This window comes from Stenella coeruleoalba (assembly GCF_951394435.1).
Source record: "Stenella coeruleoalba genome assembly, chromosome: X".
In the NCBI taxonomy this organism is placed as follows: Eukaryota; Metazoa; Chordata; class Mammalia; order Artiodactyla; family Delphinidae; genus Stenella; species Stenella coeruleoalba.
In genome coordinates, this window is record NC_137152.1 from 7,703,527 (window position 1) to 7,710,902 (window position 7,376).

A 7,376-nucleotide genomic window follows, 5' to 3' on the forward strand; every position below is an offset into this window, starting at 1 on the left:
AAATCTTCAGTGCATCTAGACAGTTGCAGTAAATCAATAAATACACCTCTGTATGTTGCAAAAAAGAATTCAGTTGCCACTCAATAGGAAAAGAAAGAAGTTCCTTATCATTAGGCCAGAAAGCACCATCCGAGCATAAGGGTCAATCAAGTTGCATTTGAAACACTCTCTTTATTGCTCTTAGGGTACTTTTCTTGAGTCATGATTTAGCACTCACTATAGACAGGGCAGTGACTCCAGGTACAAATAACGGCAGAGATGGCCCTGGACTAGGAAAAGCAGATGTGAGATGGAGCACATCTGACAGAAATAAGCCTGCTGGAGACAAAATATGTGAGGGCTGTCACTTACCTGCTTTGCCTCAGATTTTGGGTATAGTTATCTTGACTTCAGTAGCCAGGTAGAGCTTGTTCAATTTGTACGTCAATTTATAACAAAGCAACAGGGGTTCCTTGACCTGGGACTTTATGAAGATAATAAGAGGATTAGCTGAGAGGAAATGAACCAGGCTATGGAAAGAGAACTATATCCATTTCAATACTGTTAAATAGATATTTACCACAAACTCCAAAGAATATACTGTAGGGTTGTGTTATAACTTCCAGCTACTGTTTTTAAGGGAGCTGATCAGAACTTCTACAAGGACTCAGGGTGTAACAGGGACTGGAGATAGGACTTCCTACTCAGGATTTCCGTGCTTCCTTCCTTCCACCCACCTACCCATCCGTTTATCCACGTATCCACCCACCCACCTACCTACCCATGTGTTGCACTTCCGCATTGTATCAGGCACTGTTCAGGGGGCCGGTGGTACATTTTCAAGCAAAACAAAACCCATCTCTGTTATCTTGGTGTTTATGACCTGGATGTGGTTTTTAGAATTTAGGCATTCACACCTCAATCGGTTTGGGGGAATTTACAGTTGAATTTCTTGTTAGGAAAATATACTTGGCGTCTTTGAAATCCACCAGTGGACTCTTTTCGTACCTACAGGATTCTACTTCAGGAAAAAAGAAACTGTCTCCTGATGCAGCTGGAAGAAGCCACCCGCATAACGTCCTATCTCCAGTCCCAGTTACAAAGGTGGGTAACTTGTTATCATCTTATAACGACGTGGGCGTGAACTTCACAGTTCCCTTTGGCTTGGTTTTCTCTCCTAGAACTTGGGACCTGCAGTGGTTGTAAACACTGGACAGGAAAGTGGATACACGATATTTTTAAGAGGAGCTACTCATATATGATCCAAGGAATATGAGAACCAAATGTGACTTCTGAATAATGAATCATTTATCGAAGGATTTTGTAACTCACAGCATCAGGAGTGTATATATCCATCTACATATATGCATATGCACATTTTTTAATGATACAAATATTTAAAAAATAAGATTTGGATGCTCGTGCCTGTGAAGCCCTCCATGAGCCCCTAGGCTTTTTAGTGCTTAATTACAGACTGTTCTCCTCTCGCCTAGTACATGCAGGTCATGGCTGTTTTGTGAGATTGTTGAAATGTGCAGAAGTGTCTGTTTTCTTGTTGAATCCCCCATCCTCTGGCACAGCATAATAATCATTTGCAAACAAATAACTGAATTCTGACCTTTGTGACTTTTCCTGTCTTGTGATGACTTCTTTTATTTTAATCACAATTTTATCTCCTTCTGATCCTGACATTTACGCTCTGGTTTCTCTTGATCTGAGGAAGCTTTGCAGTTCATTTTAACCCGATTTCGCCTGAGGAAATGTATTTCGGTACCAGAAGACTCAGTTCTCTCCTGTGACTTGCCCCAGGCTCCAAAGCCCTCTGGAGATCATCCTAGTTCTTTGCAAACATACCCAGGGAATTTTAATGCCCAGTTAATTGGAAGGTTTTACAAACTTCGGCCCTTCTACCTGCCCAGATAGCACAGTGTTTACTGTGGAAAAGAAAAATTTTTTAAATTGCAGAACTAAAAAAATTGGTTGTCACTTGTCATGTTTTTGTGCTAGAGTCTTCATTTCTGTACGAGATCAAAAATGAATGAATGAATACTCTTATTCAGTTTTTTTTTTTTTTTTGCGGCACGCGGGCTCTCACTACTGTGGCCTCTCCCGTTGCGGAGCACAGGCTCCGGACGCGCAGGCTCAGCGGCCATGGCTCACGGGCCCAGCCGCTCCGCGGTACATGGGATCTTCCCAGACCAGGGCACGAACCCGTGTCCCCTGCATCGGCAGGCGGACTCTCAACCACTGCGCCACCAGGGAAGCCCTCTTATTCAGTTTTTCATTCTTCTACCTTACAAAAAGTGTGAGGCCGCCGGTGAGAAATGGAAGCGGTCTCTGAAACATGACTGTGAGCCATGTGAAAGAAGGACTTGGCAATGAAGTAGACAATCACTCAGCACAAGTTTCATTCAAGTTGTTCATTCTCACTGGGGATTTAAAATATGCCTTCATATATCGAGAGAAAACTCTAATTTGAAAAGATACATGTACCCTAATGTTCATTACAGCACTATTTACAATAGCCAAGACATGGAAGCAACCTAAATGTCCATGGACAGATGAATGGATAAAGAAGGTGTGGTACATACACACACACACATATATACATGTATGGTATCTATGGTGTGTGTATATATATATATATATATACACATATACATATGTAATGGATTATTACTCAGCCATACAAAAGAATGAAATAATGCCATTTGCAGCAACATGGATGGACCTAGAGATTATCATACTAAGAGAGAGACAAATATACGGTATCACTTATATGTGAAATATAAAAAAAAGTGATACAAATGAAGTTATTTACAAAACAAAAACAGACTCACAGATATAGAAAACAAACTTATGGTTACCAAAGGGAAAGGGTGGCAGGAAGGGATAAAAGAGGAGTTTGGGCTTAACAGATACACACACTACTACATATAAAATAGATAACCAACAAGGACCTACTGTATAGCACAGAGAATAATACTCAGTATTTTGTAATAACCTATAAGGGAAAAGAATCTGAAGAAGAATATATATATATATATATATATATATATATATATATATACACACACACACATATATATATGTAACTGACTCACTTTGCTGTACGCCTGAAACTAACACAACACCTGAAACTAACACAACATTGTACATCAACTCCAATTAAAAAAACATGCCTCCTTATTCAGCAATGTAACACATTCACAATTTTTCTGGACTCTACCTGTGGCATAAAGTGAGACACACCTCACACCTGTAGATGATAAAAAGGGAAACAGTCTCCTCCGCTGACCTCCCAATCAAAAACATGCTCAGTGGAAACCAGCAGGAAGGAAGAGCTAGCTTTCTTCCTGGGTAGGAAAATAACGAGTCATCATATCCTTGTGGTAAACAGAATTATCAATTCATAAATTCCATGTATTAGGTTTTCACTTTCCAGGGGCTAATGCCCCATTATTTTACTTATGGGAAATAGCACCTTGTAGTTCCTGGTACAGACAGCTGCCAGATGACATGTGCTGGCATCTGTCGGTCTGGCATCTGTTGGTCTCTGCCCACGTCTAATGAGTGTGTTCTCCTCATTGCGATGCCGCCTCTAAAATGGAAGAAATATTAACAGCTTCTACCAGCAGCTGTGGAGGCTGATGTCTTCTTCAGGGCAGGCACGAGTTTGGAATACATTATCTGTTTGGCACAATTTATTCACGGCTACTGCCTGACCTTCTCAAAACAGAAAAGGTCATCACAGCCTGGCTCTCCCAGAGCTGAGCTGGGCATAGTCGTTCACCACTGGAAAGGTCCTTCTCTCTCTGCATTCTCTCTGTAGGATGTGTCACAGGTCACTGTTTGTTTGAGGCCTCAGTTTCAGAGATGAAAATATTTAATGATGTTGAGTCCACTGTTCTCTCATCCAAGGAGTTTATTTTGACCCTTAGGGTACATGAAAATCTGTCCTATGAACTGATTTCCTCTCCTTTTTTTTGGCCTATATTTGCCATAAGAAACGAATCATGAAACAGACAAATGTGACGTCATAAAATTCAGGCACCTTAAAAAAAAGAAAGAAATCTATGTACATGATTCTGAGCTAATCCTTGTTAAAAGTAATTTTCTTTGGGCTAACATGACCTACAAGCACATTCTTTCAAAACTAGTCATTGTTTCGGGGCTGCTGAATGTTTTGAGCTCACAAACCACGTACATTTCTTTTCACTTCTTGTTTCCTGTATGTTACAGCCCCGAACAGACACTGGACATGCTGGCTCCATAGCTAATGTGGTGTGGGAGTTGGTATGCTAGCTATGTCTCTCAGACAAATGTAGATGTGGCAAGTCTTTGTCTAGAAGGCTGGACGGGAGCTTAAAGGGTGGGCTCTAGAGAGGAGATAGCAGGGGTGAACCGGCAGGAGGTCCCAGTTTTAATGCCAGTAATTGCTAACTATGTGACTTTGGACAAGTCACTTAAAACAATTTTTCCCCCAGAAAGCAAAAGGATTGGCTGTGTCTTCTAAGAGCCCATCACTTCTACAATTCTGGTTTCTAGACCTTCAGCTATGTGGGGTCACCCAGACTAGAGGGTCAACTAGTCCGTAACTTTGCAGCCATAGCTCATGGTTCCTGCCCATGTTTAGCACGCTTCCTAAATTTGGAACACCTGACCATTTTTCTTTGTAATAGCACTTGTATTTTTTCTTTTAATTTTATTGAAGTATAGTTGTTGTGTTAATTTATGCTATACAGCAAAGTGATTCACTTATATATATATATCTATACATTCTTTTTCATATTCTTTTCCATTATGGTTTATCACAGGATACTGAATACAGTGCCCTGTGCTCTACGGTAGGACCTTGTTATCTATCCATCCCATATATACTAGTTTGCATCTGCTGACCCCACACTCCCGATTCCTCCCTCCCCCACTCCCCTTCCCCCTGGCAACCACAAGTCTGTTCTCTGTGTCTGTGTTGACTCACTGTTTACAGCTTAAATTTATTGAAGGCAACACAGGTTGGTACTGATTGTAGCAGAAATAACTACAATGACAGAAAACACTACCCAGGGGTCAGGTTAACAAATTAAGGAGAACTGGAGATGTTTTCAGAAGAACCGAGGGAACCCGTTGCTAGCAGACCTGCACTATGAGAAATGCTAACAGCAGGTGGGAAGGAAGTGACACTGGATCACAACTTGGATCTTCAAGAAAGGATGAAGAGCAGTTCCCGGTGTGCTGGGTGATGTGGCAACTGTGTCCCTTAGATGTAGGGCTGGAACGTGGCACAAGGAGCCATGTTTAGGGTGCCATGATGGTGTAAGAGTGACATGAAGGTGCTGCTGTAGGATTTCAGTTTTCCCCAGTAAAGAGACTGCGTCTAGCAGAGCAGCCTCAGTTGGAGTCACCCTCTGACTTTCCACGACCCATCTCTCTTTTTCCGCTTTACAATGCAGAGGTTAGTGGAGATGGATGGGAATTCCCATCCTGCGTCTTCCATGTCTTCAATGGTGCTTCCAATCAGTAATGAATCCCTCGGGTTCATGGTGTTGCTCGTAATGGCCTTTCTTGCTCTGGAGGGAGGACTCTGGAGCCTTCCACACACCTCCTACCACGGGCTGGGAGCACAGTTGGTATTTAGCTCATGGCTGGGCATACGCTCAGGATTTGGAAGAACTAAACACAGGTGGACCTGAGGTTCCACTGGGCTTACCACTAGGTCAGCTCAGCTCAAATTCTGTTTAACTTCTGATCCCCATTAAGTCCCAACTCTAACACATGTGCAGCAGAAACATTCCGCTTCTCTAGATGTTACTGTTGGCTCAATGTCCTGGGGGGCTTTGAACGCTGACCACCAAAGGGAAAAAAAATCCCAGCATCTACTTTGCTTGGTGGTGTGTTCTCTTTATGTCTTTGCTGAGTATTTCCCTTGTTCTACCACAAAGGGTTCCACAGCAAAGTAATAGCCTATTTTTCTTAAAACATCTTAAATGTTCAAATTGGGAAGCCTGACCTCTTTTGCCAGTGGCGGTTATTAGTTATAGAAATTGGGGAACTGGTTGGGGGTGGGGTGGGGAGAAAGGGTGAGGGAGGGTGTTCTCTCAGGGAGAGCCTCTGCAGGCCTGGGGGCCGTGGTCTGCGTGTCACCAGCAGCACATCCCAACAAGGGACAGAGTTCCTAACACGGGCCTCTGTCGTGGTGGCCAGGAACCTAGTTCTGCCCGCTGTGGGCTGGGGAATCTAGACCGCGATAGGAAGGCTGGTTGGTATTAGTTCCCTGTGGCTGCTGTAACAAATTGCTACAACTGAGCGACGTGAAGCACCACAGATTCCTTATCTTATTGTTCTGTGGGTCTAAAAGGGGCTAGAAATCAAGGCGTGGGCAGGGCTGGTTCCTTCTGGAAGCTCTGAAGGAGAATCCCTTCATTGCCTTTTCGGCTTCCTTGGCTCATTGGCTCTCTTTCCTCCAGCCATGGCAGGACTCCAAAAATCTGCTCCCGTCAGCATGTCCCGTTCTCTGACTCTGACTCTCCCACTTTCCTGTTGTACGGATGCTAGTGATTCCGTAGGGCCCATCTGGATAACCCTGGAGACTTGCCCCACCTCAAGACCCTTAACTATTTCACATCTGCAAAATCCCCTTTGCCGTCTAAGGTAACACCTTCTTGGGTTTCAGGGCTGAGGATGTGGACATCTTTGGGGGCTGTTACTCTGCCTACCACGCCGTGGTCTGCATATAACAATTCACGATGGAGTTCATTAACCCAGGAGCTCGGGAGCATGAAAGAAGGATGTGGCACAGAGCCAAAAATAACTCTAAAAACAACTCCAAGGGGTCCTGTCGCCCATCTCCAGGTCCTAGTCATCAGTGATCTCCACCAGGCAGCTGCAAGGATGGCCTCCATTTGGTCTGGTTGGGACTTCTCTCTCTCTCCAGCTTCTGCTGAATCTTCTCTTCTGAGCTCAAGAAAGGGGGTGGGTGCATAGAAATAAGGAAGGATGCGTGATCATTTCACATCTTTGCATTCTATAGTGCTCCAAACCTAGAGGTGCTTATTAAATAGGTATTATGACTGGTGGTGGTTCCATTCTTAGCACTTTTGTGGCAAATATCGGTTGGCTACCCCTAAACCAAAATCCCAGATGCCCAAAGTGAATGCCAAAACCCTGGGGCTCGGGGGCTGACAGCAGCTACAATTGTCGTCTCACCACAGCCAGTTGTGCAAAAGAGCATTCAGAACAGAAGGGATCAAGTTCTGCTGTTCCTTTGGGGGACTGGGAAAAAGCACGCACAAGAGAATGAGCTCCAGGGCGCCAAAGCCCGGGAGGAATATTTAGGCCAAGGCTCTCAACCAGGGTTGCATACAGGAATCACCTGGGGAGATTTCCACAGTGCCCTT